The sequence below is a fragment of the Panthera leo genome, chromosome B1, assembly GCF_018350215.1.
Source record: "Panthera leo isolate Ple1 chromosome B1, P.leo_Ple1_pat1.1, whole genome shotgun sequence".
NCBI lineage: Eukaryota > Metazoa > Chordata > Mammalia > Carnivora > Felidae > Panthera > Panthera leo.
The window spans coordinates 87231467-87244962 of record NC_056682.1 but is presented as its reverse complement, the minus strand read 5'-3'; positions in this window follow the sequence as shown (position 1 = coordinate 87244962).

The window sequence follows — 13496 nt, the reverse complement described above, 5'->3', positions numbered from 1 at the left end:
TGGCACTTCCTAGGAGAGTCTTCTCTGGAAGCTGACAGGGGGGAAACACATGAAGCAACTTACGGATGTGCTCCTCCAACGTAAATCTCATGTGCATATGAGTCACCAGGGATCTTGTCAAAATGGAGAACCTGATTCACTGGGCCTGGATGGGACCCTCAGATTCTGCATTTCTGACTAGCCTCCAAGGGATGCGGATTCTGCATCCAAGGATGATACATCGTACAAAGATGATCCCGAGATCATACTTCACGTACCAAGGACTTAGGCCACTTGCAACTGACCATGATGACCTCTAACACCAAATGTCTGTGTTCTTTCCAGCAAAAAAGGCAAAAACAGGAACTGATGCCCCATCTGCATTGCCTGCCTCAGAGAATAAAAAACATGAGGAGCTCCCCCCTCCTCCCCATGGCATTCTCTTCCCCTAAAAAGATTACATGCACATGAAAAAAGTCTTGAGGGAGGTGATGGGGTTGGTGCAATGAGCTCAGCAATCCCTGTGCTGAGCGTCGGGGGCACTTGGTTTGGTTTTCACATTACCAGCCTCAGTGAGGTGGAACAGAGGATTACAAAGGGATAAGCTAAATGGCAATTGCAAGTGTATTGTTGTGGTCACCAACACCTTTTCCATCAGTATTTTCCATTTCTCCAAAGCCATATGGAGCACTTAATCTATTTAGGTGATTTCTTAAGAGCAAATGAACAATACGGGTTCCCAAGTGACAAGTGTAGTGAAAGTTAAAAACGATATTTTCTTTTATCCTAAAGCCTCCAAAATGTTCACAGACCTTACTATTATCATAAAAATAAATGACAATAGGGATTTAGTTCAGTGAGAAATCATCCTGCTCTTGTCCATGTAGCGAAACTTAAAATAAAACACACTGCCTTCTAGCCTTCAGTATCGGGATAAAAGTCCAATATGAAAGCTCCTAATGATCTATGATTTGAAGAGCTGGCTGTTTTAACAGAGATCATGGCCAAAGAGTTAGAAAAAGAGGAATTTCAGATCCAATACTAAAAATACTAGATTTATGCTTAGATGGGTTTGTTCCTTCAAAGAATGCTCCATTGATCTTACTGCAATTCTTCCAGGTGTGAGTTACTTGCTCTGTCCAAGAGTAGTTGCTATCTAAAAAATAATGAGGTATTTGTAAGCTAACAGTTCTCTCTGGTTGAGTCAGAGACTTGGGCCAAATTTACAAAGATACATTTTTCAGTGACTTTCCCAAAATATCTATCAATGTTATAAGTACAAATCAGAAGTGAATTAAACACAAACATTTAAGAGCCAAGCGTAATTGCACCAAATCTATGGTGGAGGTCTGGGTCGGAGCCTAATTAGAAGGATAATGGTCAAACATAACCTGGCCTGATTTAGAATATTACACTCAAGGCAAGGAAACTCTAATTGCCGAGCTGTGGAGGTGGCCACCTATATAAAATGAAAGTGTTTCCGGGGACTCTTCCTCTGTCCCAGGTCCAAAATACCTCTTGCCTAAAATTCCAAATTAAACACCCTATTCCTATTAACATCCATGGGAAGTACACATTAAATTGTTTTTGATTTTTTGACATATTTGCAATGATTTGATTATTAAGGCTCCTTCTCATTACCCAGCCACGGATAGATTCTGTTTTCACAATGGGAGTCAGAGTGAGGAGCAAAGGAAAAGACAGGTCCAGAGCCAACTCAGGACTGATTAGCAAGCCATCCAGGGGTAGTGGTAAGGGTATTTCAGATACCTGATGCCTCAACACTAAATTGGTCCTTTGCCAAAGGCAAACCTAATACGCTTTCTATTTTTGCCTGCAATGGGATGAAAGCAATCACAGAAAGCAGGCCAAAGCTAGTGCCACACACCTCAAGCTAAATGTCCATGGAACCCAAAGAGTGGTTCTTTTCAGTTAGCCACACAAAAGGACTGACACTAATGATTTCACAAAATTTGGATCAAACAACTTAACTGAATATTGTCAACCTTACCTAGAGTCGAGGTATTCATAATAGGCAGGAAACAAAGTTCCTAACGCAAAGGATCACTTGGGTACACTTAGGAAATGGGTTTCCCCCTCTGGCAGGAGAGCGTTTCTGGTCTTAAACAACTGTTTTCACCTCCCCCTTAAAAATGGCTGTGATTAAAAAAAAAAAAAAAAAAAAAAAAAATGGCTGTGATTCACCCTCCTTCAAGTTATCCAGCCAAAACCTGTCAGGAGTTGCTTGAGGCTGAAAAGTATGCATGTTGCTTTTTATGTAAATGGAGGGGGAATGGGTGCCACAAGTAATGCTGTCAAACACACACACACACACAAAAGACTTTAAACGGATGCCAGAAACAAATTCTCCTGGTCCTCTGAGTCTCTTTTTCTGCTTAACCACATTGTTCCCCCATCAGGTGTCCTTGATGCAACTCTGAACATCCCGAGAATGATTTTCAAGCCCAATACGTTTCGACAAGTGTGGAATGGATGCCTCTGTGAAATAGAGATGAGCTCGAAAGAAATGATGAAATTTGCACATGTGCCTTTGCATCCAGGGCTTTCCAGTGAATTGCTTGATTCAGAAGATAATTCTCCCTGTTTTCCAGTGTTTGAAGGGTAGCATGTGCTCAAGCAGCTAATGGATCTGTTTTTGGCCACAATGCCATCTTTGAAATGCAAAGCTTGTAGGGTGGGCATCAGATTGACCTTTGCTTCCCAAATGCTCTTGATCTTGCTGGATACTGATTTGTTCTCCCAGAAAGAGGACAGACATAAAGGTTAGGCAGCCCAGCACAGATTAAATGAAAACAGAAATAAATTTTTAGTTGTATTCAGGTAACTGACTAAAGTCTCTCCAAGGCTTCAGAATCATTCACTCTCATATTACACACAACACACACACACACACACACACACACACACACACACACACACTACCTTGACTCTTTCTAGGCACAGAAGATAAAAAGGTAAGCAACACAAAAACCTCTGCCATCATAGAACTTACACTGGAGGAGAGACAGACAATAAAGAAACCCAAAAGTCCTGTGTTCATGTAATGCTATGTTGTGTGAGTCAAAATAACCCTAGGTGAGGGGATAAATTGAAGATGGAGTGCATACCCACAGTAGGCCCATCTGAGAAGGTGATATCAGAATGAAGACTTGTAGAAAATGGTAGAACTATCCTTACCAGACATCTGCAGACAGAGCTTTCCAAGCAGAGGAAATAACATATTCAAAGGTCCTGATGTGGCAGCAAGGCTGGTATTTTTGAGGAATTGAAGAGTCAGTATGGTAGAGCTGAGAGTGGCAGGAGATAAGGTTGTGTGGACAGGAAAAGGGCAGGTCAAATGGAGCCTTGAAGACATAGTGAGGGGCTGGGTTTTTATTCTGACTGAATAAATCCACTGGAGGATTTTGAGCAGAAGAGTGACTTACATGGCCTGATTTATATTTCAATCAGCTAACTCAGAAAATTATGACTTGGGGTGGGCAAGTTGAGAAGCAGAAAAACCAATTAGGAGCAAAATGGGGGTCTGGGACTAGGAAAAGTAACAGTGAACGTGATGAAACTGATTAAATCCTAGATGTATTTTGAGGTTAGAGATTATACTTTTTTGATATATTAAATGTGAAGCTTGTGAGATAGGCGTCAAAGATCACTCCCGGTTTTTGAACTGATCCATTTAATGAATTATGGTGCTGTTTACTAAAATGCAAGGAACAGGGGTGCCCGGGTGGCTCAGTTGGTTGGGCTTCTGACTTTGGCTCAGGTCATGATCTCACAGCTCCTGAGTTCAAGCCCCATGTTGGGCTCTGTGCTGACAGCTCAGAGTCTGGAGCCTGCTTTGGATTCTGTGTCTCCCTCTCTCTCTGCCCGTAACCTACTCACATTCTGTCTCTGTCTCTCTCAAAAATAAACATTAAAAAAAAAATTTTAATGCGAGGAAGAAATGGGAAAACAAGATCAAGAGTTCTATTTTGAAGATGTTAAATTTGAAAATGCTTTTTAGATACTCAGGGGGAGAGGGTGAAGAGGAAGTTAGACATACAAGTCTGGAGCCCACAGAAAAGGAAAAGGCTGAAGATGTGAATTCAGAACCACCTAGGCATAGATGATATTTAAAGCCATCATAGTGAATGGGATCACCTAGAGAGAAAGCAAGAAAAGGAGAGAAAACAACCAAGAGGCTGAGCCCTAGAGCACTCTCAAAATTATTATGTCAGGGAGAGGGGAACCAGAAAAGAAGAGGAAGGCACAGCCATTGCAAAGGAAGAAAACAAGAGAGCTACCCAAGCCAAGTAAAAACTATGCTTCCAGAGGACAAAAGTGAACAATTGGATCAAGTGCTACTGACAGGTCAAGTAAGATCAAGGTTGAGAAGCCCATAGGATATGGCAAGATGGGAAACATTGGTAGCCTCAACCAGAAGGATTTTGGTGGTGTGCTGGAGATGAAGGCCTGAGTGGAAAGAGCCAAGGAATGAATATAAAACATAAGCCCCCCCACACACACACACACACACCTTCCAACGAGAAAAGGAAATACCTGAAAGGGGATGTGAAATGGTCTAGAGTGGGTGATTTTGTTAGGGGAGATTTTAGAAAATCTTTGAATGCTGATAGGAATGAGCACGTTAAGAAAGAGAAAATGGGGGCACCTGGGTGGCTTGGTCGGTTAAGGGTCCGACCTCAGCTCAGGTCATGATCTCATGGTTCTTGAGTTCAAGCCTTGCGTTGGGCGCTATGCTGACAGCTCAGAGCCCGGAGCCTGCTTGGGATTCTGTATCTCCCTCTCTCTCTGCCCCTAACCTGCTTGCACTCTGTCTCTCTCTCTCCCTCAAAATAAATTAACATTAAAAAAAATAATTAAAAAAACACAAATGGGACTGTTCACCCATTGGAATGAACGGGAAGACCAAGTGTATGGACCCAGTGACGGGTGGATCTGTGATGGTAGGAACTGGCAGAAAATCTCTGTGTTTGCCTTTATTCTCTCAGTGAAATAGCAGGTAGGGTCATCAGCTGACAGTGAAGGGAAAGAGTATCAAATGCTAGGGGAGTGAGAGAAGGCGTGAGTGTGGTGGCATGAGTTGGCCAGAGGACCTAGCAGCTCTCCAGGCAGTGCACAGCGCACACTTGAGACCTGTAGTCACAAGTTGAGTGACTCTCTGGCTCTTTTTGCTTCGCCAGTGCTACTGGATGGGAAATTTGAATATCATCTCTATTTGAAACTGGAGAGAATAAAACTTAATAGAATAGGTATCATGTTATAATAGGCTGAAATGTACGTGTGAAAGAATGATTAAACCAAACTTTCTAACCCAACTTTAAAATCATAATGGCCTTTATTCTCATTTCCCTCTATACAGTCCCTCATTTCCCCCCTCTTTGAGCTTAGAAGTTCATTTTCTTTGATTCGAAGAGCACTGTACCATCAGGAGACTCACTACTTATCTCTACAATTAGCAAATTGTGTGATCCTAAGTAATTGTTGAACCCCACTGTAAAAGAGATAAGAGTTACCACCCCAATATCCTTCCTTCCCTTTTGACCAGTAGCAGAACTTTTGATCTTCAGCTGAGCCAAAGATGCCCAGAATTAAGATTATGTTTTCCAACTTCCTTCACAGCTATGTGGGATGGTGGAATTCAGTTTGGGCCAATGGGATGTCAGGAAAAATTGTATGGGGCAGTAGGAAAATCCATTAAAACATGTCATGTGCTCTTTATCCGCTCTTTCATTCCTTTCTCCATGTGAGCTAGAGCCCCAGCCATCATTTTGAACCATCCTAAGAGAGGCAAAGCAGTCAGCTGGAGAGAGCCTGAGTCCCTAGCAATTTTGTAGTGCCTCCACAGCCCTAGAATACCAACTTCCAACCTTCAACAATGCGAGAGATAACTACATCCCTTTCATGCCAACTGAACTTAGTCATGACTGATAGACCCCCAGCCTCAGGCTCCCTTTTTTTAAACTAAACCTATCATCGAGTTTCCTGTGCAAATGCAAAATTCTCATCGAAAATGCCATCTCTTTATTTTCAGAGGTCACGGTAGTAGAATCGACAATAGCTAGAATCCAAAATTTGTGGCTTCAATCCCTTAGTTTAATGCCATCCTGAAGTTTGTTAGTATTGCCAAATGGGTTGATAGCCAGAGTGTTAACACCTCTCCTCACACTTACATTTCCACAGAGGTAGGCGATCACAAGGCTTTATCTCTCTGGTTCAACAATGCATTTCAGACACCAGGATTAGTTTGGAGCAAAGAGGCATTGCTGAGTACTTTCTATAATCCTCTGGAACCCTCACCAGCACCCCCATGATTTCAATGGCTTGAACAGTCTACTGTACTATGCAGAGTACAAAAACTGAAAATGATAGCTCTTGTGAAAAATCACCCCCCCATTATGATTGTTTTTGTTTTGTTTTGCTGGCCTGAAGAAAATGAACAGTATTTGCCTATAGAATTTATTAACCTGGGGCACCTTTATTTTCATTTGTGAAGTGCTACCAACAAAAGAATGGAAGGAAATAAGCCAGACAAAAACAATTATTTGAAACAAGTTTCGTGAAAACTCTGTCTTCGGGAAATAAAATTTTGAACTGTTTTTGATAATTTGTGAGTAACTTTTTAAATTTTTTTTCCACACTCCATCATTATGAAACTGGAGTAGAACGTTTTCCCTTGAGTTATCATTTATTATAAATCTCCCCAGATTTTTAGGCAATTTAGGGAAATGTAACTTGCAAGAGAAAAAATAATGTTTTAACAAAATTTCTCCTATGAAAAGCAACTGAACCTTCTGCGCTCTATGCAAATAGCATTGAGCCAACAGAAACTGCTGTAAAAGCTAGCAGTGGAAGTCTGTGTCTGTATTTTCTTTTGATCTCTCTCTGGATTTAATGCCCTCATGAAGCTCGAATGGAATATATGCATGTCACAGCATGGCAGAGGGATAATATATTTCCCCCTGCTTCGCTGAGCATGAGTTGTGTATCTTGCCATCTTGAGAGCCCACAGTGCGGTACATTTATCCCCATTAGAAAAGCTCACTCCAATAATATATGGATGCTGCAGCCATTTATGAAAAATATGTAAAATCATAACCTTATACATTCTGAAGACGGGGGGGATTATACATTGAATCTATTAAACATGTATTGGCAGATTTTTGTTAAAACTAGACTTTCAAGCCCAAAGCCTAAGAGGGCAAATATATTGATTATATTTGTATGTTTATGTATGCTCAAAAGGCTATAACTTGAATTTGCAGACAGAAAAATAAGAACAGTGCTTCCCAGCTTTGGCTGTATATGAATTCTCTTTGCCCATTCTGAGCAAAAAGTTGTTCAGATCAGGGTGTGTGTCTATAAGTACTGCTTGATTAATTTGTGGTGATACGTTCAGCTCTTTCTAATCTCATCTTAGGGCCAAAGATCACAGCAGTGAAAGAGTATGTTCTTAAAAGTGACCTAAAAGTAAAAAAATATTGGTGGTTGAAATCCTAATGTTTACTATTCTGTACACTTGGGTAAGTTGACTTAACCCAAGTCTCCATTGGCTCACCTGTAAAATGGGAATAATAATAATAATATTCCCCTTATACAATTGTATGGAATGGGCTCAGCATACCATTGGCACTCAAAAAATGGCTATTTTCATCTTGATGATTCCCTCAGTATCCTCACCAGTATACCAGTGGGTAAAACTGAGCATAACATGTGAAAAAGAGAAGGTAGAGGAGTTGCCATTAACAGTGCTCTTCAGTTTCTACTGTCTACTCTCCCAGAGGGTATAATATGATGATGTCTCTAAACACAACTGAGAAACAGACACAGATGCTGAGAACCACACAAGGCCTGATAAGCCCGGAAAAAAAAAAGTCTGGGTTCTATAACTGTAAGATCCAAAATATAAATCTGGGTCAACATCTACTTAGTACACAGAACACCCTTTAGCAACCTTACAGCCAAGAAAAAGTAATGGCCCAGGGGGCCTTGGGAGAGAGCAGTAGGGTTAGTTCTCTCTTCTCTGTAACCAAGGGTTATAGCATTTTCATCTTTCCAATCTCCAGTTTAGCATTTCTTGGAACAAATTGCATTAAAAAAAACTGTCAATTAGTTGATTCTCTGTGTTGATAAGGCTGTAAACTCACTGCTCAACTTCTTTGGCTTTGAGGATAAAAGTCATGGCATGGAAAAATAATGTTTCACGCCATTTTCCATTAGAGTTAAGGATATAAATACATTACCAGTGTTAAAATCTCACCGACATTCCATTTTTTTCCTTGTTGCTTGATACATTTTATTATGAACTTACTACTTTATTCAAGCCCGTACCCATAGCCTTAACCTTATAAACATATGTATTGAATTCTGGTGGGGGGAAAAAAAAGCACAATTATATGCAATAGCAATTACATGGCTAAGAGGTAGATCATTAGAGCTGAGGTTTATCCTTTGTAAAGATGGATCTGTGCATAGATCTGCTCTCTATGCATCACCAGGAAACATTTATTATTCCCTATTTCACAGGTGAAGAAACTAAGGTTAAGTTACTTGCCCAAATAACTTTTTAATTATGGAAAAGATTCTTCTTTAGGATTAAAATATCTTTTGCAATTTATGAGACTTACAAGACCTGGAAACACTGTTAAATAAAATAATATATATGGAAGAGCCTTATTACAATAACAAATTTCTATATGGAATTTGACAGTTAATACATATTCTTAATATACCTGTTTCTCCAATTAACACAGCACAGTCATTAATATACTATATTATGTTATGAAGTCATAATTGCAGTCAAGCAGAAAATAATTACCATATATCAACTTTCATGTTTTACAAAAGCAAAATTATTTTCCCTTTGTTTTAGAAGTTCCCCAGAACAAATAATAGTTTTACATCAGCAACCCTTTCATTTCATGACCCAACTGCCACATGTCTCTCTGAAGCTGTCATATATCTTTCTGGGCTCAACTCACAGGTAGCTGTTTCAATTTTAAAAACTAATCCAAGGGCAAATCCTCCTGATTCTATTGTGAACACCTGGTATGAACAACAGTAAAAAACAGCGGATCTCTTTCAAATGTATCTTTATGTGAAGAAAAAAAAATGATTTCACACGTCTCTCAGATCAGACTTGTAAAACAATGCATTGCAATCGATTGATGTCAGCAAATTGGCACTGAATACCCACTCTCACATGCATTGCTGGGCAGTATGCTCTTGAAGGTATAGAGCCCTTGCCCCCAGGCAGCTTATAGATTATTGGAGAACAAGCCAAGTAAGGGCCACAAATAAATAGAATGCCAGGCAAAATAAGAAAAAACTTAAGGATAAAAAAAAATAATTACAGGATTCAGAGGCAGGATAGCTCGAGACCACCTAATTAGGTAGGTGTACATCATGGAAAGGATGCATCGTAAAGTTGGTAGAACTTCATCCAACAAAGATAAGGCTGGACCTTCCTCGCAGAGGGAACAATGTTATCAAAGACTCTGATGCAGAAAAGCATGTGGTGTTTGGGGATCAACAAGTGGTCCTGTTTGCTTGAGTCAAGAATAATCTCTGTAACGGACTTTATAGTTTCTGCTGCCCGAGATTTAATTTGATATTTCAGCAGATACATGCAGCAATGCAACTATTACCACAATCTAGAATATTTCCCTCACCTCCAAATTCTCACTAATGCCCATTTATGGTCGTTCCCTCCCCCACCTCTGACCCCAGGCAACCATGGATAGCCTGTCACTATAGATTGGTTTTGCCCATTCTAAAGTATTATATAAATGTAATACTTTTACACATGAGTGCACACAGCTTGCACTCATAATGTCTGGTTTCTTTCACTCAGAATAATGCTTCGAGGTCAGCCATGCCAGTGGGTATGTAAGTAGTTTCTTTTCATTCCTGAGAAATATTTCATTCGTTGGCTGTACTATGATTTGTCTATCCATTTTCCAATTGAGGAACATTTGGGTTACTTGAGGCTTTTGACTACTGTGAATAAATCTGCTAGGCACATGTATATACAAATCTTTGAGAGGATACATGTTTTCATTTCTCTTGGGTAAATAAATAGAAGTGGAATGGCTGAGTCTTAGGGAAAGGATATATTTAATCCTATAAGAAATGGCCAAGCTGTTTTCCAAAATGACTTTACCATTTTATATTCCCACCAGCAGTGCGTGAGGGTTCAGTTGTTCTGTTCCCTCACCAGCCAGCGCTTGGGATTGAAGTCTTTTTAATCTTAGCCACTCAAGTGGGTTTGTAGAGATGTCCCACTGTGATTTTAAATTTGCCTTCTCCTCATGTCTCACGATGTCGAGCATCTTTGCATGTATTATTGGCCATTCCTACATCTTCTTTCATGAAATATCTCTTCAAATCATTTGCCAGTTGTGTTGTTTGTCTTCTTATATTCTTCAAAAAGGAAATCTTTATATCTTCCTGGTTTGTCCCATGTGATGCAATCCACTATGCATTAGATGACCTTCCTTTCTGTCTCTATTTAATATATCTTTTAAAGTCAGGTGTACCTTCCTCCCCAACCACCCTTTCCCTGTGCTCTCACAGGACCTCATTCCCTCATTCCACCCCAGTGCCACTGACCACACCACATCATAATTCACAGTTATAGATCTCTATCCATCCCCAGGCTAGGAGCTCCTCAAAGTTTCAGGATGAGGTTTTTTTTTTCTTTGACTCTTCCCAGGACTTCATACAGTACCTGCCACATTTACATACTCAGGCTCAGTCAGGTTATATTTCAGATACATAAGAGAAGGAATGTCAATTTATTCAGACTACAGTCATGGATTGGTAAAGGTAGGTTCAGAATACTAGGAGAGTCACCTATTCATTCATTCATTTAACAAATATTTCCTGGGGTGCCTGGGTGGCTCAGTCGGTTGGGCTTTCGACTTCAGCTCAGGTCATGATCTCGCCATTCCAGAGTTGGAGCCTGGAGCCTACTTCAGATATTCTGTCTCCCTCTCTCTCTGCCCCTCACCCACTCATGCCCTGTCTCTTTCTCTCTCGAAAACAAATAAACATTAAAAATATTTTTTTAAAAAGCAAATATTCCTTGAGTTCTTGCTATGTACCAGGCACCTTAGATGCTAAGATACAGAGATAAACGAGACAAAAAAACAAACAAACAAAAAATCTCTGCCCTGGGGTGCCTGGGTGGCTCAGTCAGTTGAGCGTCTGACTTCAGCCCAGGTCATGATTTCACGGTTCGTGGGTTCGAGCCCCACATGGGGCTCTGTGCTGACAGTTCAGAGTCTGGAGCCTGCTTCAGATTCTGTGTCCCCCACTCACTCTCTGCCCCTCCCCGGCTCATGCTCTGTCTCTCTCTGTTTTTCAAAAGTGAATAAAGATTTTTAAAAAAAAAAAAAAATTTTAATTAAAAAAAAAAATATCTACCCTGATGGAACTTAGTCTAGGTCAAAAGAGACTGATCCATCCATCAAAAGTGAACACACAGTGCAACAAAGGCTAAGATAAAGGAAATCAGGGGTGATAAGGAAGTTTAGAGCAGAATCCCCAACCCAGGCGTCTAAATCAGAGGAGAGTTTCTGGAGAAGTGGTATCTAAGCTGAGAGGTGAAAGATACATCAGAGTGACCTGAGTCAAGAAACAGAGGAGCAGCAGCTCACGCAAAGAAATGGGCAGAGATGGAGAACTCACTATTGGCTATGGCGAATAACCGCAAGGAAAATGCTGATGACGAGTCTCTTAAATAATCAATAAATATGGGATAAAGGCTTTTTTACAAATTGACATATTTGTCTTGTGACAGAATCTATCTGTTTTCTCTCATAATCCCACCTCCCACAGTCACTGGCTGTGTGATGGTAAAACAGGGGAAGCTCTCTGTATCGGTTTCCTCATCTGCATCACAGGAATAATAACTTCGTACAGTTGCTGTGAACCGGGAGCTAATGCAGGTAAAATACCATGTCACGGATGAACTGGATGCTCACCAAATGATTTACTCCCCCCAGGCATAGTAACACTACATTTTGCGGCAACCTTTTCTCTAAGTGGACCATGTAGCTAGTTACCCATGATGCAATGGGAGCCCAAGGGTTGTGTCGGGTCTAGACTAAGGCAGTTACGAGCAGGTGCGCCTTTCTCATGATCTCTCCTTTCCCTTATCTGACAACTTTGGAGTCCACGTGTGCAACATAGGTCTCTGAAAGACTGCATGAAGCAGAACCCCTTTATGCTACCACACACCTACCCTCTGCTGAGTCGAGTGGGCTGTGACGTGTGGCAGCCAGATAAACACCCCCAAAATCGTATCGTGTTGTAACACTCAGGACATGGGGTTGTTTGTGACAGTAGTTACCCTATCCTTATTTATTCAAACGTTGAGCCCAATGTGTAGCACAAAGTAAGTACTGAATAAATGTTAGCTGAGGATGCCAGAATTGTTATTTGTGGTTTTATTATTATTAATACATGAGACAATGTGGCCTGGTAGTTCAAGCTCAAGCTCTGGCATCGGACAAAATTGGGTCTGACTCGCAGCCAAAGGTTACCAACTTTGTTTCCCAGCCTCCTACGCCTTCCTGTACTCATCTACAAAATGCAGGTCGTAACCACGCCTGCCTCGGAAGGTCACTATGAGTACTGAATAAAACAGAGCATGTAAATCCTTTGGCACGCCTGCACCTAGAAAGCACTCAATAAGTAGAAGCTACTAATAGTATTATCTTGGGAGTAAAATCTGATGTTGGCGAAGTTTGAAGATTTGCTACTGCATCATCTTTGGAGACATCTCCGGGGAGACTATTTCTCTCGTATTTTAACACCTCAGAAAGTTCAGCACGTCTTCCTTTCTCCTCCAGGACATGAGCAAGAGCAGACTGGTCACATTGGCAACCTGAAAACTGTGCGCCCCTGCCATCACCCCAGGAATGTCTGTTCCCCTGAATGTATATCCATAATGGTGTCAGGTCAATAATTACTCCACCTGACAAAATAACAATAATAATAATAATAATGTGCTAACAGATCAGGCCTCCAGTGCTCATAAATTATTCTTCCTCACCTTCCTCAGCAAGTATCTCGGGGATCCAGGGAATGTGAGCTGTTGTTGGCCTCAGAGGTTTTCCAACGGCTGGCTCTCTCACTGCTGATGCTACTGGCTTGCTCCATTTTCCCAGCACCACGAGGCACAAGCGACTCGTGCTGGCAGTTGACATCTTTTAATATTTGTTGCTCTCTTTCTGCCTAGCACTTGTGGCTCCATCTTGACACGAAGCCGTTTCTGTCATTGCCATTACTAACTAAATAGCCCCTGGACTCTAGCTGGGAAACAGTGCTATAAATTGCTTAGAGTTATCCTATTTCCTGCAAACAAAAATCCTGGCAGTTTCGGGTCCATTTTTAGTTTATTATTTATACGGCCAGGCCATTTATCGCAAGATACTGCCTCTCTCTGGGTCAGAGTAGGCAAATTATTCCATTTTCTATTGTACATGGTGCAG